General features: G+C 46.3%; 2 protein-coding genes across 4 annotated transcripts in view; both read left to right on the plus strand.

The window, feature by feature from the left end:
• Positions 1 to 19109, plus strand: part of LOC125919810 (translation initiation factor IF-2-like) — a 34149-nt gene extending 15040 nt beyond the window's left edge. The window contains exon 3 of the mRNA XM_049626664.1: positions 13 to 19109. The gene's annotated coding sequence lies outside the window, so the exon portion shown is untranslated. The remainder of the gene's footprint in view (positions 1 to 12) is intronic.
• ETV6 (ETS variant transcription factor 6) overlaps positions 1 to 26269 on the plus strand; it is a 251572-nt gene that overhangs the window by 13633 nt on the left and 211670 nt on the right. The window lies entirely within an intron of this gene.

Below are 26269 nucleotides of genomic sequence, written 5' to 3' on the forward strand. Positions count from 1 at the left end.
TTAAGTGAAGAGGTGTTTGGTCAGCCAAACTTCAGAAAGCTTCAGTTCGTTTATGAAAATACCCTATGTATGCAATCACTGCTTTAAGGACTTAGAAGACACCAATGGATGGGTAAATCACCTCCTCATGAGCAAAGTAGCATTCAGGTTTCCAAGTTCAGCAAAGCAGTGTTCCTATTAGGTATCTAATATGAGTTGAACTCCTTTTCACGGTCAGGTGTCCTAGCTGAACGTGGGTCCGTGCCAGTTTCTGCTACTATTGGATTTTAATGAGAACTCTTTCTTGTTACTAGGATGCCATGCTTCTACTGTGTTCACAGCTGCTGTGTTAAAAAACAGGTGTCTCTTATAATCCTCTGACTGGATCAGTTTGCTAGGCTGGCAAAGCCTCGTTATTATAGTTTTTATTTATTTATCTGTGCCCCACATAGGTCAGACACTGCCAGGAGCTGTTGGTGAGCGGGATTAATGTGAGAGAAGATGGTCGCTCTCCTTGGTGGAGGTTTCTGTGAAAAGAATCCATCTAAGATCTCACACCACAAAGACAGAGCTAAATAAAACTGTTCGGGATACGAATCACAGGGGAGAACAGCCAAAAGAAGGATAGTAAATGAATAGTTCTGCCAAGTCACCTCTCTGTCATTCTTCAAAGGCCAACTTAAAGCCAGTGCTGCCACAAACGCCATCCAGGACTAAGGGGCGTGAGTGATGGCCCTTCTCTGGTCCCTGGCACAGTAACAGATTCATCCGCTGGTGCTTCTTAAGGCTGCTGGTCCCTAAGCTTCTGGAAGGCAGATGTTCTGTCTTCTCAGGCCTGGAAGGCAAGCTGGGGTCCTGCCGCACGCTTCATCCCTCTCACCCTGATTTTTTCTTCTTCGTCCTCACTGGTACTGTCTTCCCTCCGGCCCCAGATTTTTCAGGAGTCTGCCACCTCACCGTCCTACCTCCGTGCCCTACACTTTCCAGTCCAACCCACGGTGATTCTTTGCCGGCTAGAATTTGGTCCCGTGAGTTCCTTTTCGACGCTGCCCCTCAGGATGAAACCCAGCCCTTCATCATGGAAGGCCCGGTGCACTCTTCCTTTCCGGAACCCTTCTCCAACCTCCCCCTCCGTATTAGCTTCCAACCAAGACCTGCTCTTCTCTCAAACCACATAATGAGCTTAGTGCCTGGAATCTTCCCCTCATTCTTTTTCTGCCTGGTAGCCAGCCTGTCACCTAAAGCCCATTTCTCAAGCTTTCCGTGTTGCTGATAGGCACAGTGTCCTTCAACTCATTGAACATGCCTGCTGTTGGCATTGAATTCAGCGAGAGCCCATGGGGAGCAGGAGTCTGAGGGATTCGTTTTTTATGTTTCCAGTGTCCAGCACAGTGCTTGGCACAGAGAAGGTCCAATGTATGTTAGCCAAATAGAGTTTTTTTTTCAATCAACAAGTATTTATTAAGCTTCTGTTATGGGCTCAGTGGGTGCCAGGCTCTGTGATACGTAAGTGGGAAGAGGAACACCTTGCACAGTCGAAATCCTGAGCAACTAACCCTTAAAGGTAGAGGAAGGAAGAAAGAGAGCCCACTTTTGCTGCAGTGTGAGACCACGAGGCAAGGCTATCTGCACTGTCAGCCCCCGTACCTAAGGTGCTCATGAGAGACTTCAGTGCTGGACACACACACCCACAGGACCCACTCACACTTTCCCTCTTGATTGCCCACCTTCCAGAGAGGAGCACAGATAGCTGGAGAAGAGGCTCCAGGACCTTTAGGCCAGATGTGAAGGGAGAAGCATGGAAAGCCCCAAATGAGTAAATGTATATACTGATCTGCCCTCTTTATTGGCTTGGCTCAGGATGCCCCTGGGTCCGGGAGAGAGAGCTGATAGCTGTGTGTTGCCGCCACGTGTAGCCTTGACATCGTTGGCCGTGATCCTCTGGGAACCAGCGGCTGGTCGCCACTGCGGGGGGCTGCCCGTCGTCCCCTCCCCTCATTCCTCTCCCGGCTGGTTGGCAGAGAGAGCCTGAGAGAGCAGCACAGCTTCCTGAGCCTTCTGTGAAGTCTGTGATTGCCTTGCCAAGTCAAGGGAGGAATCTGAGCCTGCACTTGGGTCAGCCCTTTTCAGCTTTCTCCTCCTGATCCCGTGTTCTGTTCTGTCTCCACTTATCTGAGCCGCTGATCTCCTTGGAGCTCTTATTTTACTCCCAGCATGTTGCCCTGGGGGCCTAAACTGGAGAGAACACCTGAGTGTGCCACAGGACTAGAAAAACAACTCAAAGCCATGTCTTAGGGGCCGGATGACGGCCTCACCATTTCTCTTCACACTGGACAACTCAGTGCTCCTTACTTAAAGAGGAGGCTCTTAGCAGATTGTGTTAAGGGTTATGAACAGTCTGGTAAGTGGGAAATGGACCAAGAGGGAAAAGTCAGGTATTTTCAGATACAAGCAGACATCCCTAGACCTTCCACACAAGCCCAAATGTCTCATTTTCTTATTCTTGTCTGCCATTAACATACAGCTGGGATGTGGGGCATTGGAGATATGGGAAAAGTTTCAACTTCCTGAACCCAAGCAGACCCCAGCAAAGGTTCCCCAAACTGTCACCTGCCAGGTTTTCCTGGCTACCTGTGAGGGGGGGCGCTCTTTTCCAGACCCACACTGCAGCTGCCGGGCTAGCCCTCCCGGCCTCCATCTCAGCTCTGCTGCAGGGGACCCGTCTCCACACTGCTTAGAGTGTCTAGGCCTTTCTGTCCCTGCCGGCAGCCCGAGGTTTCCCTGGCCTCAGATCGGCTCCAGGAGGGGTGGTGTGCAGGTCAGGAGCTGTTACAGCCACACTGGGGAGCAGCAAGGGCATCGGCCGGCGTGTTCCCAGTGCAAGCACACATTTATGGAACTGCTGAGGTGGGGGTGGGCACTAATGGTGCACCCTCGGGAACATTCTGCGCATCCGCCTCGTAACGTCTAGGACAGAGTGGTGCTTTCTGGTTTCCTCCCACCGCTGCTGTCCTTGCTCAACCTCTCCACTGCCGAGGCTGTTGATTTAGAGGCCATTTCTCTCCTGTCCACTTCCCTTTCCTTTCCTTCCAGCCTCAGGAGACCCAGGAGTAGGCTTATGGTTCAGGGCACACGGGAGCCCGGGGCTTAGCGCTGCTGAGACCCGGGGTTCCTGATGACTAATATGCCATAGTCTCATCTTGGGTCCCATTTGGTTCTGTGAGGAATCACAGTCCTTGTTCTCTCAACCTGCTTAGGAACATACTTTTGAACCTCCACAACTGTATTAGGGCCATCAGTCTTTGTTTTCACTTGCAGTTGCTTCCAAAGTGACCTACCCGGGAGCGCATTTCAGGATGCTTTTCTTTTCTTTTCTTTTCTTTTCTTTTCTTTTCTTTTCTTTTCTTTTCTTTTTTAATTTTTTAAAATGTTTACTTATTGAGAGCGAGCAAGCAAAAGAGAGAGAGGGTGAGAAACAGAGTGCAAGCAGGGGAGGGGCAGAGAGAGAGGGAGGGAGACACAGAATCCGAAGCAGGCTCCAGGCTCTGAGCTGTCAGCACAGAGCCAGACGCAGGGCTCGAACCCACGAACTGTGAGATCATGACCTGAACCAAAGTCGGACGCTTAACCAACTGAGCCACCCAGGCGTCCCTTAGGACACTTTTCTTAATGAGTTGTTGAAATATAAACAAGAGTAGAATAGCAAGTTCCCATGCAATTGTGTGGGAGGGACACCCCCCCCCCTCCCCCAGCCGCTACCACCATGAGAAGTTACCACATTTTCCAAACCCTAAGTGGTGATGTGTGATCTGGTAAAGGACTCCTCACTGTTTTTTATTTACGTTGCAAGCCTTACCAAAGGGTATGCTGTTATATTTTAATAAATCACTTTTATTGAAAATAAAATCCTGTGAGATCCGAGCTGTTGAAGAAGAGCCTCACCTCCAACCAGTCTTCCAGAGTGGCAAAGGTGATGCCCCGTGACCTAGATACCTCCCCGCGGTGGGTCTTTTCTGAACTTGTTCCATTTTGACGACCCCTGGCTGGGACCGAGAAGGATTACTGAGTATGTTTGTCTTTCTTCTGGATAGAAGTTGCAAGGACACTTAAGCCTGAATGCTTCAGGGCAGAATCTGATCAGAGCTGAGATCAGGAAGAAATTTTCCCCCTGGGGGATCAGATTGCACAATGGCCCGGCCAGGTGTGCTACCTCTGTTAAACAAACATGCACGAGCACATGTCACCTCGCTGGCCATCTTTGGGGCAGGCTGTTGGACCTCATGGGCCAGGAGTCTGACTCCTTTGGCAGGTCCTGCGCTCGACGATGGAAGGCGACTGCCCCATGTATTCCTGCACTTGACTTTCCTCCAGCTTCCTGTACTGAACTCAGGGCCGTGTCTTCAGACCCTCAGAACTCTCCGCAGCTTTGCGGGAGATTTCACGTGGGGGTCTAAGTATATACACAGCCATGCACACATGCAACACATCTTTGAGGAGTTTTCTGTAAACTCGCTGCGCCTCTCCTGGGCATTACTGTAGTTCCTACACCGCATCAAACCCATATGCATTCCCAGAACATCAAAATACTGTTCACAACCAATAGTAGAATTCTTTACCCTAAGGCCCACGGTTGACGATCTCAGACCTGCATTGTGGGCGGCTTCGAAGTCCGATCCAAAAGTCCGATCATGGACCTTTTCTTTTCTTTTCCTTTCTCTTCTTTTTAAGGCCCTGTCTGTGCTGCCTCTTGCGCGGTGAGATAATTACCAGCGATTCCCAGGCTCTTCTTCCTCTGCGTCTCTATCTCCTGTGGCGCACGACTTCCTTGTCTCTCTATTATTAGCCTACTTAGCTTTACCATTCACTTCCCCACCTCTCCCTGGTTCCCCCCTCATCTTCCTCCAGTCTTTGTTTTCCCTTCACCTCTGTAAAGTCATTTTGGGGAGCCCTCTCCTTGTTCTGTTCAGATGGAAAGCTGCTTTTTCTTTATCCCAGTACAATTAAGTAGTTTCTCCTTCATCTCATCATGCATTCTTTCATATTCCCCAAATAGAAAGCAGTGCCCTCCCATGCATCATGTCTGGCTGGCGAACCTTTAAAACAGGAGGTGCCCAGGTGACCCCCGCCTCCCCCACAGGTGTGCTGTATTCCCAGGACTGCGGGCTCCGATGCCCTTCCGGCCAGCTCCCTCACCTGCGACACCATTGTGTGCTCTCCTTTCTGCTTTTTGATGATTCTGCCCCAATCACGTTCCTTTCCCAAATTACTGTTTTAGTACTTAATGGTTCACCTTGGTTTGCTCATTTTGTAGTTTATTGTTTCCCTTTTCCCTCTAAGTTTTTCTGTTTCTTTGGGGAACACTGATATTCCTGTTAATTAGAGATTATACCAGTTTTCATTACCTAAATTTGCTAAATGGACATAATGGTGAGTATTTGGCACTTACGTGAAGCATGCCCTTTGGAAATAGGGGAAGACAAGTAGAATTAAGGGCAGCTCTTGGTATAACAGTAATTCCAGATTTATGGAAAGAAGTAGTTTGTGAGATTCTTACACAGTAAAAGCTTGAAAGTAACTCTCTTCTTTGTAATTTATGCAGCTCTCAGTTTGGGTAAGAAACCCAGTTTAAATGTAAAAGTTTTTCAAATAGAGGACTGAGAAATTGTCATTATTGCTTTAATTTTAACAACTAATAATTAATTCCTGTCGGTTAAGAGTTTTAACGTTTATGATACATTACGGTCTTAGCCAATTGGGAATTACAATTTTTGGTTTTATAGCAGAGTTTATAATGTGGGCTGTGATGTATTTAAGTAGCAAAAGTGCATTTCTTTAAATAGGCTTTCCTATTCAGACTTTTACTGAGGTAGCCATATCCTCTGACGCTTTATCACTACCCATTTGTAAGATTTTTTGCTCTAAGGGTAGTTTCATCCTGTTTGCGACATACCCTGCTCTGGGAATAGATAGAAGAAGTTGAGGGAATTTTGTTTGAGTCATACTCCCATCAAAGAGCAACATCATTTTAGGAATGAAAGCAGAGAAGTTCTCACTCTTCTAAAAATAATGGGGAGAAGATTTAGGGAGGTAGCTTATGGGATCAGTTTTAAGACCAGGCCAGGCATACAAGCGAATTCCCTCTTTGTAAATGAGAAGTAGCCTCTAATAGCTTTCATATGGTTAGGTGAGCAGGTGACATTTTATTCCATGCAAGGCACGACGCTTCCATAAGTACTGCACTTCGAAACTTGCCCTGTGGAGTTTGTAAAATGTTCTTTTCAGGGCGCTGGCTCCGTTGGTAGAGCACGTGACCCTTGATCTCGTGGTCGTCAGTTCAAGCCCCATGTTGGGCGTAGAGATTACTTAAAAATAAAATCTTAAAAAAAAAAACCCTCAAAATGTTCCTTTCAGGATTTTAATCATGTATATATAATAAAACAAAGAGCACCTTGCATCTTATTAAAATCATGTGTGCTTTTTGGAGAGGTGAGGGAGCAGGGATTGTGGATTTTTCTTGCTTTTCCTTATCTGCCTTGCTTCTAAGAAGTGATGGGAATAACCCAAACTGTAAATGTCGTTGAGGATGTCTGCTTCCCAGGACAGGAACCACCCCCACCCCTACCCCAACTTGTATCTCAGTTGGTCCTGAAAAGGAGGAGTGGAGAAAGCTGTTGATTTTTTTTTTTTGGGGGGGGGGGAACTCAGTTTTAGCCTTCACAGCAGGTCCAAAACCATGAGGACTTACTAGCTTAGACCTGGGAGCCAGCGGGGTTTAGCGGTGGGGGTAGAAAATGGAGATTCTGGCTCAAGGCACTGCTATTATAGTCTGAGAGTTGTTTAACAGGGCTCTAGTTGGAAGCCTCGTTTCTCTCTTTTCGTTAAACGTCGGTATGCCGTGCAGTGCTTGGGACAAGCCACGTCGTGATGTCTATCCGGTCAGTTCTGATGGCCGAGCACGTGTAATTCAGACGGTAGTCGTGAGGATAACTGAATGTAGACATTTGGAGCTTCAGTTTTTAGAAATTTAGGCTCCAGCTAGAACCCCGGTCTCCTGACTCCCAGCCAGCTTACTGATTTTTAATTCAATCGTTGGTTTTACTTCAGGCTTTATGTTCAAAATGACAGATTCAAGTCACATCACTCTAATTAGTGGGAAGTTTGTTTGTTTGTTTTAATCAACCAGGTGGACCAAGTGAACGGATCTACTTCTCATTTGGGTGTTTTTTGGTCGTGTAAGCAAAACCACAAACTCAGAAGCTCTTACATGCTTCACGTTTGTTTTTTGGGTCTTGTTTTTTGTTTTTGTTTTTCTGTTTCTGAATTCAGAGTGAATTGAGGATGGTGAAGTAGGAAATAGAACATAATACAGCATCCACTCCTCTGTCTTGCCACCTGCACTCCCATCGGGTGTCGTAGGGCTCATTTTAAGGTGAGAGTTCCATGCCGCCTCCTTGACCACCCTGTTTCCTTCTGCCAAAAAAATATGATCGCAAGGTTTTAATTTCACAGTGCACTTTAACTATAGAAAGGAACCAACTCCCACCCCAAACCGAATTGCCTTCGAGATCCTATTAAACAGCGAATGCCCTGAACACCAGTATATGAAAATGCTTTTCTCGGATGAGCTCAAAGCATTTCATCCTCCAAATAAAATCTATCTGCTCGCACTTAGATTGTTCAAAGGCAGATGGTAGGCAATTGAAACGGAGAGGCAAGCTGGCAAAAGAAAAAATAAAACCACAAATATCTGAACATGAAGGTGATCTACGCTCTTGCCAAACCCCCTCCTAACTTCGTTAACACAGCAGTGTAGCAATTAAGTAACATGGGAACTCAGACTCATATGGCTAATACAATTGTCCTCCGTTAATGGGGTGAAACAAAGCTTGCATATAATATACAGCTCGCCAAAATGCAGAGCTAAAGGAGAGTTTAAGAGGGAATCAGCGGTGGAGCCCATCAACCATGCTACCCATACCAGACGAGCACCCGATTGGAATCTCGCTGACCCTTACCACATATTAACAGTGGGGTCACTGAGATGAAATGTTGGCTGTCACAGAGTCGCCACGTCTTAGGAACAGGGGCCGCTCAACGATACTGAGCTTCAGAGAGGCAGTAAAATGCCCTCGAGGTGAGGGGAAGGAAGGGGGTGAACAGAATGGCTCAGAACACCGGGAGAATCCACAGTAGCTGCTTTGTGGGAAACCCTGAATGAGCCAGGAGCAAACATTATTATTGCCGTCATACTGCTGTGGGACGGCCGTGTGATGAGACAGCCCTCTCGGTTCCCTTAGTCTTATAACCGACCAGAGGACTTTGCAGCCACCAAAACCTGGCACTTGTCACTAACCTTGAACTTGAACACTCCGTGACAGAAGGGGAAGGGCGTGTGTGTCTCAGCTGCCGGAGCCGGGTGTCTGTGTGGCTGCTGTCTCGTAGCCGGCCATTTGTGGCTGTGCCGGGGCCAGGCTGTAGTGTCCCAGGGTGCGTGAGTGACAGGGTGCCGGTCCCCACTGCGGAGGGGGCAGCCTTCCGAAGCAGGTGGGGCTGGTGTGTGCGAGGGGGTGTGCTGGGCAGGATGTGAGAGGAGTTTACTCTGCTGAGCGGCAGTCTGGGGATGCGTGTGAGGAAGGCGACCGAGATGGCTCCCGACAGCGGGCTGGGTGTGGGAGACGAGGCTCCGACTGCCACCAGAAAAAGGCAGGAGGGATGCTTGGTATCGAAAGGAAACCACTGCGTGCAAAGTCAACCTTTTGCTGCCTGAGTAATGAAGGGGAGACTTGGGCGAGTTAGCCCTCCGTGTGAAAAGGCAATAAAATCAGGTCTTGAACTTTGTAGTCATACAAAGTTCAAGTAACGAGGTGTCTGAGGGGCCGTGATTGAGAGGAAAATTATGGCGTGTGAATGAGTGAATGCGTTGCCTCGCAAATCAGTGTTTCTCCTCCCAGGCCCTCCACGTGGTTGTCCCAGATACACGGGTTTATCTCTTACATAAGAGAGCTTGTTGCATTTTATTGCTGTATCCCGTTTTCCACTGTTGTCTTGCCTCATGGTCCTGTGTCTGATCCTGGCCAGATGTCACCAGCGACTAGTGTTAGAATGGTTTTTTCTTTCCCTTCCTGGTCAGACCATGGCCCGCGGTTTCTCCCTTGGGATTTGGTAGTGATTCTCGACTGTTGTGAGTACAATGCAGCATAAAAAGCTCCGTGGTGGAGGGGCCATATAATGGAATTTGGTGGAAGCCAGTGTTGTTTTTATTCTTCTGCCGATGCCGATCTATCCCAGGGAATGTGTCTTTACTCACAAAGAATGGCCTCTGTACCACCTTGCTCTAAAATGTACAAGGTCACGGTAATGCGCATCTGACAGGTTTGTCGGCTTTGACCTTGGGGACCGGCAGACCACCCCCGAAAGTACAACGTGTGGGATCAGCAAACAAGAGCATGCGCTCACACGGCCGGAGCATTAGCGTCCTTCCTTTTCCGCCTTGAGTTTGAACTTGTTGGTTCCATAGGCCCCGGGACTTCGCTATATGAAATGCCAGAGGGTGCTCAAAGGCGAATGTGGAGGAAGAGGGAAAGCAGGATTCTGGGCCAGAGAGCAGATGGCCAGCTGGTGACCTCGGGAGGGAAGCTGAGGCTTTTAGAGTAAAAAAACTAGTAATTTTTTTTTTTTAAGAGGGATTTTTGTTAAGTAGTACCATAGCTCCAAGTTGGAGAATTCCAAAAGCAGTCATTGATGCCTGCCCTCGAGGGTTTACAATCCAAAGAGGAGACAGCGTTTTTAGTTTAACGCGACGAAGGTATGCAGAAGTCAGCCAGAGAAAATGGAAACACCCTTGGTCCGCCACCTTCTGTGGCCCTGTGCGCTGTGGCTCTGGGCCTAGGGGATTTTTTAGATTTGTTTTTGATGCTTTTCCCCCACGATGACCTGGTTGTGCAACCCTACATTTGGAAGCCAGCTGCTTCCTGCTGCTCTTTTCCAGGAGAGTGTGAATATCCATCTCCCGGAGTGATGATGGAGACGAGGGTGGGGGCGGGGAGGGAGACTGCTCATCCTCCTCTCACTCTCCCTCATCCCATGTCCCGCATTCAGCTGGGAACCGGGCAGATGCTCAGGAGGCCTGTGGCTGTGTCCCTGCCTCGCTCTGAGTGGTGGTGGGGAGCCTGGTGGTAATCTGAGGAGGGACAGCCCTCCTAATGCAGGAGGGAAGCTGCAGCTCTTGTTGAAGGCATCGGATATGTCACGGGCTGTGCCGGTACAGCTAGGCCCCCTTCGGCTCCCGGGGCAGGCCTTGCCTCTTGGCATACACACATTTATTTATAGTCACAGACCTAGCAGCAGCCGCAGGGGTGAGCCTCGTTCTCCAACCTGCCAAAGTTGATCACCACGGGAAGCAAGAACCCCGGGATCTTTGTTGCCCCAAACTACCTGCAGTGCCCAGGTGGTTTTACATCCATCTCCGAACTACCCAGAAACCATTCAGAGAGGACCTCGTAGAGATCGCCATTTGTTTTTGTGCTACAGAGGGCAAAAATAAAGGAGGCAAGCAAACAAACCAAAAAAAAAAGCGCTCGGAAGTGCTTTAATGGTAGTGGTGTATATCTGAAAAGTAGTATACATCCCTGGGCGGGGACCTCTACGCGTTTCAGTCACTTGGAAAGAACACACTTTTCCAGACATCATGGTACAGCCCTCTAAAGTTAGTTAGCACCTACTGTACCTTCACAGGAAATGCCAGTTTGAAGATGAGACGTGTGAGACGTGGAGCTTTTTTCTTTTCCTCCCCCTAGCAAATAGGGGGAGTTGAGGAGCTCTGTGTACCTAGAAATGGTTAAATGAGACGCTGCTGCAAAGAAAAAGTCGCCAAAGGCAAATTGAAGGCTCCTATCTCGCTCCCTGCCCTGTGTTTCTTGCCACAGTCTGGGGCCACTCTGGCTGCTTGTTCGCGTCCCCTTCCTTATTAGTGTGCAGTGGGCCCAGGCTGGGTGATGGCTTGGAGATGACTGTGGACAGTCATTGGTGGAGACATTGTGAGCAGCATCCAGCATTGTCCCCTCTCCTCGGTTATTCTCAGTGTGGAATGCAGGAGCTGTTAGAGGCACTGCTCGGTCAGCCTGTCCCTCCCCACAACCCCCCGTCATTGTGCTTTCCTAGAAGACTCCAGAAACTCCCTGTTGCCCTCAGGTGAAAGCCCAGCTAACCCCAACGAGGCCATGACACCCTGTGTGATCCGGCCCTGCTTACCTCTCTGTTCTTGTCCCTCGTCTCTTGCCCTCGGATTCCCTTTACCCACACCAACTCTACAGGATCCCAGGAAGGTCCTCTCCCCTCCTGGTCTTTGCCCTTGCCATTTCTTCTTTCTGAAATATTCCTCTATCTTCTCCCAACTGACTACTCATCCTCAGATCTCTCTCCCAGGAGCCTTTTCCTGGACTCCCTGGGTCTGGATGAGACGTCCTTCTCCTGTGTCTTCCGAACACTCATTTTGAAACTGCTTTCCCATGATTTTGTGACTATCTCTTCATGTCTATCACTTGGTAAGGAGCCCATTACATCAGGGCTCCATCTTGGTTTTCGTGCCTGTGACCACGGGGTGGGCATAGCGTTGGTGTTCCATGATAAATATTCGTGGAATGAAGGAACATTAGAAAATGTAGAAAATGGAATCTGGTCTTTGATTAATTCTGTGTTTGGCTCAGTGTCTGATACCGTACAGATCCTTCTTATCAGTTCATAAGACCCCGCAGAACTCTGAGGGTGATGCGTATCCACAGTATTGTCTGATGCAGTCAGGTCGTTAGAAGTGTGCTTATGCAGGAACAACATGGAGTTTTTTATTTTTAGTTGTGACTTCAGAATCTTAAGTTATACATGAGCTGCAGTGGTTTGGTTTTTAAATTGAGTTTTTGCTTAAACTTCAATTCAAAACAAATGAACTGAAAAAAGGAGGTCTTCCTTATCATTTGCTCCTCCGTACAAAGGCTCTGTGGCTCTCTGGGTGTTTCCGTAGGACAGGAGAAGCTATCACAGATCAATTCTAGTTGCTGCCTTTGAGAAAAGAGAGGAAGATAGATGGGTCTGGGTTTGTGAGGAACCTTCCTTCTCTCCCCCCCTCCCTCCTCTCTCCCTCCGTCCCTCTCTCTCTCTCTCGCTCTCTGTGCCAGTAATTGCAAAGCTGAACTGAACTGCTTGTTGAAAATCCACGTTCTTTCTTGGCTCTGAGTAAGAGAGCATAGGTAGCACGCACATCTATGCTCTTTGGAAACAGACATACGTACATAAATACGTGCACACGCGTATACTCTGCTTTTGGCCTGAAATGATGGCCCTACATGAAGACCTGTTTTCTTGTTTCTTAAGCAAATGGATAGTTACATTATGTTTATCTGAATATTTCTTGGTTAATTTACTAGGATGTAGCCAAAATCACATAGGACTTGGAGTCAGGTGATTTGGATTAATTGAACTAATACTTACTGAACACCTGTGATATTCTAGCCATATCGCAATTACCATGGTGAAGAAAGATAAGGCCTCCGATTCGAGAGGCATGCTGTATAATGGGGTCAAGCTCATGCCATTTCCTTTGTAACTTTGGAGGCAAGTAATTTAACTTCCTTCAACGTCCCGTTTCTTCACTCTAAAATGAGGGGAGGAACACCTACTTTGTGGGGCTGCTAAGAGCATCTACATGTTCACATTGTCAGATTCCGCCTGATAGACACCTGTTCCTCCTTGATGTTTCTCAGTGAGGTCGCCTCAGCCCTTTCTGACCTCCACTGCTAGAGATTTCATGCCTCAGCACCCCACAGTCCCTCCTGCAGTCTGCTGTGACACTTCACTCCTCACCGTACGCATCCTGTGCTTTGGGGCCTGCCCTTGTACCAGACTCTTCTGGAGGCAGAACTGGTATCCGCCCATCTCTGTAATCCCAGTCCCCAGCACAGAGTCTAGCACGCAGCTCTTGGTCCATGCTTGCTACTAAATAAACTAAAGGGCACGGTTTATGAATGATCAGGTACCACACATTCTGTCTTACTGTTGTAAGAACTTTGGGCAAGAAAACAGAACAAAAAGACAAGAGTGTCTTGAGGCTCTGGAGATCGAGGGAAGACCTGGTGTATTCAACTCTTACTTAAAAAAATTTTTTTTTCTTTTAGTGTTTCTTTTTGAGAAAGAGAGAGGAGAGCGAGCGCGGGGGAGGGGCAGAGAGAGAGGGAGAGAGAGAATCTGAGCCGTCAGCGCGGAGCCTGATGCGGGGCTTGATCTCACGAACCGTGAGATTAGGACCTGAGCCAAAGCTGGACGCTGAACCGACTGAGCTACCCAGGCACCCCCCAGCGCTTCTTTTAAGATTATAATTGTGTGCCACTTTTTCCACGGCTGCTGATAAACAGAGTCAAGTCTGTTGGATCAGACATCAAGGTCAAGAAACCTCTTCAGGTCAGGGAGGAAGTCTAGCATATGTTTAACCTAAAGGTTAGTGCAGGGTTTCACTGGCTAACAAAACTAGCAGAGGCGGGTGGTTGACAACGAGAGGCTCATTTTGGTTATTTTATACTATGTTCACCACAAGTAACGTGGCGGCACCTTCCCACTGGCTTCATCTCCTCTTGCAGAAAGAAGGGTGTTTCTCCTCTTCTTGGAACAGCTCTTTTTTCTACTCTGGCTCTACCGTTTTTTGTGGTTGTTGTCCATGTAGACAAGAGAATGGATACGAGTTATCAGTAACATTTGAGTTGAAAAGAGAATGTTCTCCACTGTGGGGTGTGTGTGTGTGTGTGTGTGTGTGTGTGTGTGTGTATAAAATCTTCACATTCTCGGGGCGCCTGGGTGGCTCGGTCGGTTAAGCGTCCGACTTCAGCTCAGGTCACGATCTCGCGGTCCGTGAGTTTGAGCCCCGCGTCGGGCTCTGGGCTGATGGCTCAGAGCCTGGAGCCTGCTTCCGGTTCTGTGTCTCCCTCTCTCTCTGCCCCTCCCCCGTTCATGCTCTGTCTCTCTCTGTCTCAAAAATAAAATTAAAAAAAAAAACATAAAAAAATTAAAAAAAATAAAACCTTCACATTCTCAATGTGTGGGAAGCAAGGGTAAGTATTTTGGAAAAGATCATGCCTTGAAGGATTATTTTTTCCCTTTACTCACCTCTTTGGCTATCAGCCTTGAAATCACAGGTCAGAAGGTTGTTGGAGAAGAAACAGCCACTCTCAGCCGTTGCGTATGGTGTTCTAAGTAGGGTAACTTCTTAGCACTGGGTAGGTAGATGGGTGGGTGAATGGATGCGTGTATTTTTGAGGGAAAAAAAATTCCTTCCTGAGTAAAGCTTAGTAATTCTTCCCACTGCTTCTCCTTTCATCCCTTCCCTGGTTTCCGTGACTGGGACCTCCTCTGTCCTTGTGGGGCTACCATAGAGTTTACTTAGGGCATGTTAAATTGTCTTGATGTTTCCCTAGTCTATAAATAAGGGTGTTTTAAAATGGGGCCATCATGGGATTTGGCCGTATTTACTTTTGTCACTCTCTCCTCCTCTTCCCAGAGAAATGGCGTATTTAGGAAGAATTCCCCTCATTGGTAATACGCGTTGACTTGTGTCTTTCATAGACCACGTCTCCATCCTGGTGTCAGAGTTAGGGAAATGGACCGTTCCTTCCTTTCAAACATGCTTGTTCTAGGTCTGTGAATGGTCTGGGACAGTGGCCACGCTCCCTTTGTCATATCCATCATCTTGACATCCTTTGGTTCCACACATCTTCCCTGCCTATTACACTTCTCAAGTTTACAAATCTCTTTTCACTGATTTCATTTTAGTTTGGCATCATGATGTAGTGGGACTAGCACTTGGCTGGGAATTAGGACTAGCTGCGCCCTTGGATAAGACACTCAGCATTCCTGGTTTGTAGTTTTGGCCTCTGTAAAAGTCGAGACATCCAATTTGATAGCTCTCTGGCTCTAAGGGCATTTTGACCTCTGATTGTTGAAAGGATGCAGGTGGGATTTTAATCTTTCATAGCTTACGCTTTCTGAGAGCATTTTGGTCAGCCAGCAGAGTGATGATTCAAAAAATCCTGTGTTCCCATGAGAAACAAAGGGAAACAGGCTGGTCCCTCCGATGGGAGCTGCTAGAAATAAAAACCCTACTGTTGTTTGATTGCAGGTCTCACGATAAGCTAGAAACCAACTTGCAGAGTTGACCTGTGTATATTATTTAATATCATCAAGGTATACATTTTTCTTATTTCAAAACTACTTTTGATGGCAGAGTATTTATTTCCTTTCTTATTTTTGGTTGTGAACCCCTTTTGCCCTTTAGTGATGGTGTTCTAGCTGACCTCATGCAAAAAGATCCTTATTATGTGTCCACCTAGGACAGGTACTGTGTCAGGGGGAGCATCTCTCATATAATTTGACTCAGCCTGAACACATTGATTTTCTTGCAACCCGGGGATTAGACTCCCTCCATTGAAGCCTCATATGAGGGGAAGAACAGATAGCAAAGTGTGTGTTAAGATGATGGACTGTCGTTATTTTGCCTCCGGGCAGCAAAGTGATCTGCCTGGAAACTGATTTCCCCTATGGTGTTGATGATCTGCTTCTCCTCCTGGCTAGAATTAGAACACTCCTGCGGTCTCTTCGTTGGCCGTGCTACCTGTCAGGACCTGGCCGTAAAGCAACTGCCCATCTTTTCTAGCCTGGCTCCCTCGCCTGGAAGGATGTGGAGAGTGGCTCGTTCCTTCTAGTGAATTCAGACCTTTCATTTCGGGACTGTTATTTGAGAAGGTGATGCTCTTCCATGATGATCCTTGCCTTCTGCTTTTCCAAGTCTTGAATACCATACATAGGTAGTTAGGAGACCCGAGGGTCCTCTGGGTCTGGTCCACGCTTCGTGGCGGCACGGGGGTGAAGCTGAGCTCTTCTCTGGAAGCCTGCTAGGCCAGCCCCTCTTGTCCACATCCCACTAAGTCTGGACTTAATTTCTTTCTAATGTGGCAGCATCCTTGCCCACATGGGGAGAGGATAAGGACGATCTTTGTCATGCTGTAGCAGCTGTAAGCCACGTGTATCTGTGTTCCGTAGCGGCGGGAGCACGTCAAGTCCATTGGGTTTCTTCGTCTTTCAGGAGACGTTTTGTTTGGCTCGTATATTGAGTAGCCACATATCCCACCTCTTCTCTTTTGCTATCATGTGCTAAAACTTTGGGTCCTGTGGCCTTAGACAGTCATTTATATAGCTCAAGTTGTCTTTTTCGCAGGTTTAATGCCCCTTTCTGGTGGGCTTTGGGTATTTTTTGTTTTCACATATCCTAAACCACAATGTCCTGTGATATAGAAAATCACGTGGTAAGACTGGTTAGGAATGGAAGATGCTGTCAATGATATGATGCTCATTTTCACCACTGGCTAAAGGCTTCAGACTGTCGTTCCGGTATATTTTGTTTACATTTTGATTGTCGAGGCTAATTGTTTTAATTTTAAAATTGTGCCTTGATTAGATTCAGCAAACCCTTGAAGAACAAAAACTCATGAAATTTGTGGGAATTTCTACAAGACTATTTTAATTTCACGTTTCACAGGTAACACCAAGGTTTGGCTACACTTTTTATACTGATGCCTCTATTATAGAGAAGATATTTAAATTATAGGGCAGCTAAGGTAAAATAAAAATGTAAAAAGAACTCAAATAAATGAATCTACTCATTCCTTCCCGAGAAATTTCCTTATTCCTGTATTGCTGCATTTTTAGCCATAATGGGCACTAGTCTACCACTAGACTGTATTACTTTCTAATTTATCTGTAGGTTCGGGAAAGTAGGACTGGAAAGAGGAAAGGGGGCATCAGCTTTAAGACTACTTTTTCTTTAAAATTTTTTTTAATGTTTATTTATTTTTGAGAGAGAGAGAGAATGAACAGGGGAGGGGCAGAGAGAGAGAGAGAGAGAGTGAGGGAGACAGAATCCAAAGCAAGCTCCAGGCTCTGAGCTGTCAGCACAGAGCCCGACACGGGGCTCGAACTCATGAGCCATGAGACCATGACCTGAGCTGGAGTCAGACGCTTAACCGACTGAGCCACCCAGGCACCACTAAGACTGCTTTTTAAGTCTTAATGTCTGTAACTCCCATGTCTGAAGGAACTGAAGACAAACCGTGAGCCTGAGTTTAACATTGGTTTTCCTGGAAATGTCATCAGGATGTAGGCTCAGAAGCAGACTGCCCAAAGAAAAATTCCCTAAACAATTGCCTTTTTTTATTACGTTACCAAATTTCTTGTAGGATTCCATGCAATAGTATGTAGTTTGTAGAGTTGCCTCCCAAACTTCCTTGCTGAGCTCTTCTTATGAAAGAGGCTTTTCTTTAATTACTGTGTGGACACGTGTATACAGATGAAAGCCTGACCTTCCTAAACGCTGTGTTGTAAAATTAATTGCTAGTTAATTCCACAGATGCGTACTGACACATGGATAGAAGATAAAGATGGTCCTTTGGCACAGATATTGTCAAAGTGACTCAAGGGAATTGGGCCTGCAGGTACAAGGTTCTGGAAACACCATAACCAAATCATTTTACTTACTTTCCTTTTAAATTCTTAAAACAAATTTTTTTAAATGTTTATTTAATTTTGAGAGAGAACAAGAGAGGCAGAGTGCAAGCGGGGGAGGGGCAGAGAGAATTCAAAGCAGGTTCCAGGCTCGAGCACAGAGCCTGATGTGGGGCTCGAACTCCCAAACTGTGAGATCATGACCCTAGCCGAAGCCAGACGCTTAACCGACGGAGCCACCCAGGTGCCCCAGTTTTCCTTTTAATATTTGCACAAGATGAATGTAAACATTATATATCTAAAAGTTTTAATAAGTACAGAATAAGTATAAATGATAAAACTGTTTTTTCTAAAAATTTTTTTAATGTTTATTTTATTTTTTGAGAGAGAGAGAGAGAGGGCATGAGCAGGGGAGGGCAGAGAGAGAGGGAGACACAGAATCCAAAGCAGGCTCCAGGCTCTGAGCTGTCAGCACAGAGCCCAACATGGGGCTCGAACTCATGAGCCTTTGTGCTGTGAGATCATGACCTGAGCCGAAATCGGCCATTCAACCGACTGAGCCACCCAGGCGCCCCAAACTGTGTTTTCTTCGTGGTAGGTAAATTGGTGCATCGGATGGATTCTCATCTGTGGCCTGCTGTGAATCCTGGCTAATTTGATAAACTAAATGAGCATCTTATTTTATTTAGCTTTAAAAATAATTCTGTGAGGGTTTTGTTTTTCCTTTGATATTTTACTTAGGATTTCTTCACCCCAAGATCAAATACATATTCATCGAAATATATGGACTGTTACCTGTTTCACTGTTCCATTTAGGTTGAAGAATTTATTGGAGGAATTTGCACACATATTACAAAGTAGAGAAGAATATAATGAACTGCATACACTCACCGCTCGGCTTTAACAATTACTGATACATGACTAATCTTGCTCTATCTATATCCTCTTGCACTCTTCACCCCTTTTCCACCCTGGTATTTTGAAGTATAAATCCCTCACATGATTTCATCCATAAATACTTAAGTATGTGCCTTTCATAGATTTAAAAAAGAAATAAAATGTCGTTATTACATCTGACAAAGCTAACACTACTTCATGTTATTTAATTAATATCTAGAGTTCAATATGATACCTAGTGTGTTAGGCCTTGAGGATACAGCCTGTAAAAGTAAGGTCTATAAGGTTTTAATCCCCGTGTGCCAAAATCCTAGTGTGAGGAGACAGGCAAAAAAAGTAAGATAAGAACAAGACAGTTGTGTTAAGTGCTCCGAAGCAAACACAGTGGGCCATAGGACAGAAGGACCCAGGCCAGGCGTGGGCTGTTCCAGGCAGGGTGGTCAGGGATGTCGTGGGGGGGTGTCGTGGGAGACCTGATGAAGAGAAGGACCCAGGAACAGGTTCCTGGGGTCGGGGGTTCCTGGGGTAGGTGGCGTTGAGGGGAAGGAGATTGTGATTTCGGTGGGCCTGAGGGATGTGTCCTTTCTCCAAGCCAATTCTTTTCATTGTTAATGCTGACTTGAGTTACAGTCATTTGTAATTTGTAACTTTTTGGTATCTAACTTTTCGGCAGGGTAAATAGGAGGAGCCATCCAAAATACACTGATACTGAACTTTGTGATAAGTTTTGGCTGAGTTGTTTATCAGCTATGCTTAATTGCCCCTGAACGTTCCAGAAAAAGTGAAACTGAAAATTCAGGCTACTGAAAGACCCCTTGAAATAATATAAACTCCTCAGGGCACCAGACCCTTATCTGTCTGTAATAATGGAGCCCTAATTTCTGTAGGGCAGGTTCCCTTTTGAGATTTTGGACACTTCCTGATTATTTCTCAGTAAAATAAAAGGGACAACTTCTTTTTTGCTGTTGTTGTTGTTGTTTTCTTGTGACTCTTTAATACTTCTCCTTCTCTGGGTTAGAACCAGGAAGTGGAAAATCAAGGTATGGAAACCACCGGTACCCACACACATTTGTATTTTCATGTACATGTGAATATATATGTAGGTAACAGGGAGGAGGGAAGTAATGCCTAGAGAAGGTGATCTCTATTAAATTTGATTTAAATGTAATAGCAAATTAGAGTACCTTCTTGTCTTAATCATCTCTGTAACAAAGATAGAACGAGGTATTATGTTCAGATGATTGAACAAAAGTGGATGATTCCAGCATTCTTCTTCTCCACCCTTAAAAGAAGATTTTGAAGGAAACAGTCTTTACATAGACGTACAAAGAGTTTGTCAGCCTTTCTTCAAACACAGCCAGCCACAGTCAGACTAAACATCGGTAGACGTTTCACTTAGTTCACAGTGGAGATGTTTGTTGATTCACAATTTTTTTTTTTTTTTTACAAGAAAGTCTTCAAGCATTTACTGTGTTCCTGCATTTAAGGCACCTCCAAGCGTTGTAGGGAAAGAAAAGCACATGAACTGTAGCCTTTACCTTTAAGGGACTTGTGGCCTAACTGAGATAAGACATATGTATAAGAAGATAAATAGAACGTAAAAGCAGTATGTAAACAATGCCAAATGCACATGTGTGCTAAAGGCGCTTATTTATTTCAATGTTGTTAAATGTTTATTTATTTTGAGAGAAAGAGAGAGAGCAAGCGGGGTAGGGACAGAAAGAGAGAGAGCGAGAACCCCAGAAAGGTCCTGCACTGCCAGTGCAGAGCCTGGATGTGGGGCTCGATCCCACGAACCATGAGATCACAACCTGAGCCGAAATCAAGAGTTGGATACTGAACCGACTCAGCCACCCAGGTGCCCCTAAAGGGGTTTAAAGGAGGGAGAAAGTTCATTGCAAACTTGAATAATGGTAAGAATGACCGCAGCCACCCTCTGTTGAGTACTAGGTTCTGTGCAAGTATTTTACGGTATGTAGTCATTTAATCTTCCTGTCAGCCATGTGACGTACGCGCTCAGGATCACATGCCAAGAAGTGGTAGGGCCCCCGTTGGATTCTGGGCCACCAGACTCCAAGGGCCCAGTCTTATCCGTACCAGGGGGGGGCGGGGAAACCTGCGTCAAGGGGGGGATCTTTTGGTCAAGGGAAGCAGCCCATGTCATAGAAGCAGCCGGTGTATAGAGAGAAAGAGTGACAGGTAAGGTTTCAGGGACATATTTAAAAGCCCTTCAGTATGGGTGAAAAGCCTTTGAACTTGATGAGGAAAGGAGTCAGCAGAACCAATAAATGGACTTACCAAGAAAGTAACATGATCACCCAAGCACCCTGGGAGGATGGGTCTCCCAGGGGATCCTTGGCTGTGTTGCGGGGTTTGGGCTTTCTAATCATTTCCGCTTCATTCTTGTGGCTGTCCCGTGACTTGTTTGGTTTTCCATTAGTCCTTTCCCCGTTGGCCTGGAGGGATCAATAACTACAGAGCCTCAGTCACCAGGCAGTATGAGCACACAGTCCCACAAGGCTTCCCCGCAGGCCCCACAAGACCTGTGTGCTGTGTGTGACCTGCCTTCCTTGGTAAAGCCTTTCAGGCCCGGCTCTGCGTCTCTAGGGGCTCATTAGAAGAATCCTTTGTGATCACCTGGTCAAGACTGCATATATTTAGACAGCAGGGTCAGGGGGAGTAACCACAATTTTCTACTCCATGCTGATTAATCTAGGATTTAAATACAGGCTCCAAAATAAAGTGTAAGTGGCGGGAGCTCAAAGAAGCAAACGAAGCTTAACATTAAATGACACGGGGCTCCTGAAAATGCGGGAAGGCCTGGGAACCAAGGTTACTTACTACATCTATAACTCTCTTTAGACAAAGAAAATATGTGATTAAGAAATGTTTTGGCAGGATCTCACCAAGATTATTTACTGGGAAGGAGGCCCAGGACTCAGCCAGGCAGGAAAGTGTGGGGTGTTTGCCGGAGTTGTGGAAGAACTTTCTAAAGTATGGATGTAGAGTGAACTTGCCTGTGTCTGGAGAGGGAGGGAGAACCATCATGCAGTTTTCTGCACTTAAAGGATCCCTGCAAAAGCCAAAATAAGTATAGGAAGGGCCCCCCCCTGCATCTTGAAATGAGGAGACCCTGCTGAAGTAAGGAGAGGCTCAAACCTTAACTCTCAGGGCTTGGATATTTAAAGACATAGCACAGTACTTTTAACTTTGTTTTATTTTATTTTATTTATTTTTTAATATTTTTATTTATTTTTGAGAGAGAGAGAGAGAGAGAGAGAGCAAGCATGAGTAGGGGAGGGGCACAGAGAGAGGGAGACACAGAATCCAAAGCAGACTCCAGGTTCTGAGCTGTCAGCCCAGAGCCCGATGCGGGGCTCGAACTCATGGACCGCGAGATCATGACCTGAGCTGAAGTCGGACGCTTAACCGACTGAGCCACCCAGGTGCCCCAACTTTGTTTTATTTTAAAACCATGGCTAGCTCTTCTCTGGTCTTCTCCAGGAAGAAAACTTGAGTGTTTGCAGTTGGGCTGGCATAAAAATGTCCACAGTTATGTTAATGGCAGGCTTAGGTAAGCAAAGAAAATTTGCCTTTCTGGTTCCAGCGTTTCACTACCTAGCTTTTTATAAAACAAAAGATAAATGGCCATCTACTGAAATTTCAGGTTAGGGGCTTGGTTTAAAGGTGTTTGAAGATTTGGTAGTCCTTTGCCATGTTTTTTGGCAGATACTACATGTGTTTCAGTGTCCTTGCTGACCACATTTCCCCCTAGGGCATGTTCTCTCCAGAATCATTTGTCTCCCACTGGGAGACTCTTCCCTCCCTCCCCCTTTTGTCTGTTTCTCAGACATCTGCTGCACACTTTCTCCAGGGCATGCAGTCCAAACCATCCGCAGAGAGCTTTGTCTGCTTAGTGTAACTTCTGGAAGAAGATAGAACTGATTGATTTTCATGCGCAAACACAGTGATGTTCTTGCCGGAAGCTCCACGTCTCTCAGTGTCACAAGCATGAATTTATGATGCACTTTGAGAAGGGTCAGAACGCTCCATGATGAAACTAATGCTGGCCCCCCAGTGCTTTGTGGCGCTTAGGTAAATGAAGGGTTATCTGGTATTCTCTGGAGCTCGGGCTCCTCCAGCAAATGCCAAGAGGAAAAGGAGGGCTCCGTGGATTGACCCGGGGACGTGTGCATCCATATGTCTTACCTCCTTTCAGTTGGTGATCTAGATACAGGCCGGCTGGTGGAAATCAATTAGTGGCGGGATGTGGCAGGAGCTGTCTTCCCTTTGCCCTCACTTTCCTTCCAGGACACCTGTTCGTTTTGCATAGATTCAGGCCCCACTTTCTCATATTCCTGTAAATTGATTTTTTTGTTGTGTTGATATTGGTCTTTAGAGGCAAAGAAGGAGATTCATCATAATCCTTACTTCATGGCACATCATTTCATATTTTCACCTATTTAAAGCGGTCTCATGAGCGACCTAAACCCATCCCCTGAAACCAAAGCTGGGACCTTGAAAATACCCTCCATATGACCCGACGATGCTCCTCTTCCCATTTGCCCCTTCTTCCTTCTCCTCCCCAAGGTAACCATCATCTGAACCCTGCACGCACCCTTCCTCTCCTGTTCTTTCCATATGCTTGCTTTCGCCTGTGTGTGGTCCTAAAACGGACGACATTAAAGGATAAAGCGGATACACACAAAAAGTATGTATCTGTACAGATGTATGTTTAATTTTACTTCTCTTTTCACCATTTATAAAAAGGGCATCAGACTGTGTGTCATCTTTTTTACTTAATATTTTTCACTGCCGTCATCCATCTGTATTGCTGTATGCCGCTGTAGATCATTTGCCTTGTCTCCTATATAACGTTCCATTGTGGGATTATACTCAGTTTATTCTTCTCACTCTCCCATTGATGGGCATTCAGGTTGGTGCTAGGACTTTGGCTGCTGTGGACACGTTTGCTATGAATATTCCTGAACATGGAATCAGCTGTCTATGTGTGAGAGATTACTCTCTGTAGAGGACTTCCATTTTTTAGACACCTAGCCGTAGTACGCTAAACTGGAGGAACATTAGCATGTAAACCTTGCATGAGACAAGACGCCAACCGAGTTTCACTTTGTGTCTCCCACCATTCTCCCTGTCCCACCCAGTGCTTGGAACAATTCTGGCCGCACAGCAAACGCTTTCTTTAATACATGGTTTCTGTGTCGTCAGTGCTTGTTGATTTTACCTAACTTAAAACTCTTTGCAGGTAAAACCATATTCTCCTGAGACCAGTCTTCTTTGTGTTTCCACGTGCCTAATTGGGTCAATTTTTCTGCGTTTTTTAGTGCCACCTGCAAACTAGGCGGACACCATCTTAACAAGGCAGAGTTCTTGCCCTGAAAGAACTTCCCGTGGAGTGGGGAGAATTATAATGCTATACCACCAAGGTCATGGAGACAGGGTACTTCCCTGTCCCCGGGAGACAAGACTTCTGGGGGTTGGTGGGAAGAATGTGTTGGATCTGATCTTTGGCAAATGAGTAGATTAGGAAGGTGGATAGGGTGGACTATTTCAGGGAACCGAGAAGTATGGGAAAGCATGGCACACTCAGGCCCTGAAACTCAGTCCAGTTGGTTTTGACTAGAACATGCATTGTATGCAGTTGTGTGTAGGCAGATGAGAGGTCAGATGTGCTTGTGATTTTGTGAGTCTCTTCATTTTTGAGGATTGTACATAGACCAAAGCCATTTTCACTTGCTCCTACTACTAGGCATCTGGGTCTGTGGTACTTAGTGACATCCCTCACCCTTCCCCTTCATGACACATCCATTTGGCTGAGAAGGCCACCTGACCATGTGCCCAGAGTAGGGGGAAGATCCTAATTACCTCTGGTCCTTGTTAGATAGACAGTAGAGTTCACCTAAGGTAGGATTTGGGAACAGTCTGTGGTGCTGGAGTAGTGTTTTTCTCTCCAGGGACTAGACCAAGATAGCTCCATTGTAGGGGTAGTGAAAATTATATGCTGGGGAAAATTTGCCTTCTCCTTCTGGTGGCTTTTAGCCTCTGTGTACTCTTGCTCGCTCTCTCTGTCTCTCTCTGTCTCTCTCTGTCTTATCTCTGTGCCTAGCTGCTTTCATATATTTGCTTTCTAGTGATGGAGCACTGTGGGGGGGGGGTTATAGGGATGATGGCCTCACCCACACCCATCCCTGGCCATCTGTTTACAGAGACTCCATGGCTCGCAGAGGGAGTGATGATTTCAGGGAAGGGGACCAGAGGGGGCTGGTGGACCCCAGGCAGCTTTCTTCTCGGAGAAAACAGCTAGTCCTCTGTGACCAATTCTCCTAACAAGAGAGATTATACAGCCACTGCACGCACCGGCACATGCACTTGGGAAGATCGGATGGATCTTACCAAATAAAATTTTTATTGGAGCGGATGGTGGTAGAGAAACACATTTTATTATGCCACGGGAAAGTAGTATAGTGTTACATTTTTGGTGACTTTTGGAAAGTCTTTATTTTAGGTTCGCCTTGGTGGAGATCTGATATCTTTGTAATCTTTCACCTACCTAGCACGGTGGGTTAAGAACACAGCCTTTAAAGCTGGGTAGATCTGCCTGTGTTTGAGCTCACCCTGTGCCACTTTTTAGCTGTGTGACTTTGGGCGTATTATTTTACCACTGAGGCTCAGTTTCCTCAGCTGAGAAATGGGCCACTGATTCTTAGCTCCCACACTGGGTTATTATGAGGGTTATGTGAGCTGTAACGCATTTAAACTATTTTGTAGGGGTGCCTAGGTGGTTCACTCAGTTGAGCATCTGACTCTTGATTTTGGCTCAGGTCATGATCTCATGGTTTGTGGTATTGAGCTCCACGTCAGGCTCTGTGCTGACAGTGCAGAGCCTGCTTGGGATTCTTTCTCTCCATCTCTCACTCTGCTCCTCCCCCACACCCCCGACCTCAGAATAAATAAATAAATAAACTTAAAAAATTAAAAATTTATAGCAGCTTTCTCTGGAGTTATTTGAATTTTGGATTCATGTGTTGCTTTATTATTATTGTTGTTTTTTAATGTTTATTCACTTTTGAGGAAGAGAGAGAGACAGAGCGTGAGCAAGGGAGGGGCAGAGAGAGAGGGAGACACAGAATCCAAAGCAGGCTCCAGGCTCCAGCTGTCAGCACAGAGCACGTTGTGGGGCTCAAACTCACGGACCGCAAGATCATGACCTGAGCCGAAGTCGGACGCTTAACCAACTGAGCCAGCCAGGCACCCCATGTGTTGCTTTTGTAAAAAAAAGAGTCAGTTCAGCCTTTAGGCTGTGACAGTCAGGTGGCCATCGTGAAACCAAATGAGCTGTCTTTTGTGAGGTTTAATAGGTTTTTAATATCATTCGGTGCAGAGGTTAAATTAAATAGGAGGATCATATACAGAGTGGGCACCTCTCTGCCTAAACGTGGCTCTCTCTCACTTTCAAAGCAGTGCTTTAAAAAAATCTCCTTCCCTAGGAATATTCCCAATGAAAACTCTTCTTCCACCTGGTTATTGTCTCTGTGTTTGCTTCCCTCTGCTTTCGCATATTTAGCGCTGCAAAGTCGGAATCATCTATCCACATGAACTTTCATGTGTGTTTGTCCCGTCTCTCCCTTTAGAAGATGTATCCCTGCTGGTGTATGGAATAGGACGTTCTCTTCCTTTCCCAGGGAAATACTATTTTCCTTCTCCTCAAGGAGCGAGGAGAGAACTCAGCTCAACATTCATTACGTGTCAGTGTCTCACTGTGCTTCTCTTCCCTTAGTTTGCCAGGTGGTTAAGAAAACCACGTGGGGACACGGTCCCGCAAAGACGGCGTGTGTCC

The sequence above is a fragment of the Panthera uncia genome, chromosome B4 (genome assembly GCF_023721935.1).
Source record: "Panthera uncia isolate 11264 chromosome B4, Puncia_PCG_1.0, whole genome shotgun sequence".
Lineage (NCBI taxonomy): Eukaryota > Metazoa > Chordata > Mammalia > Carnivora > Felidae > Panthera > Panthera uncia.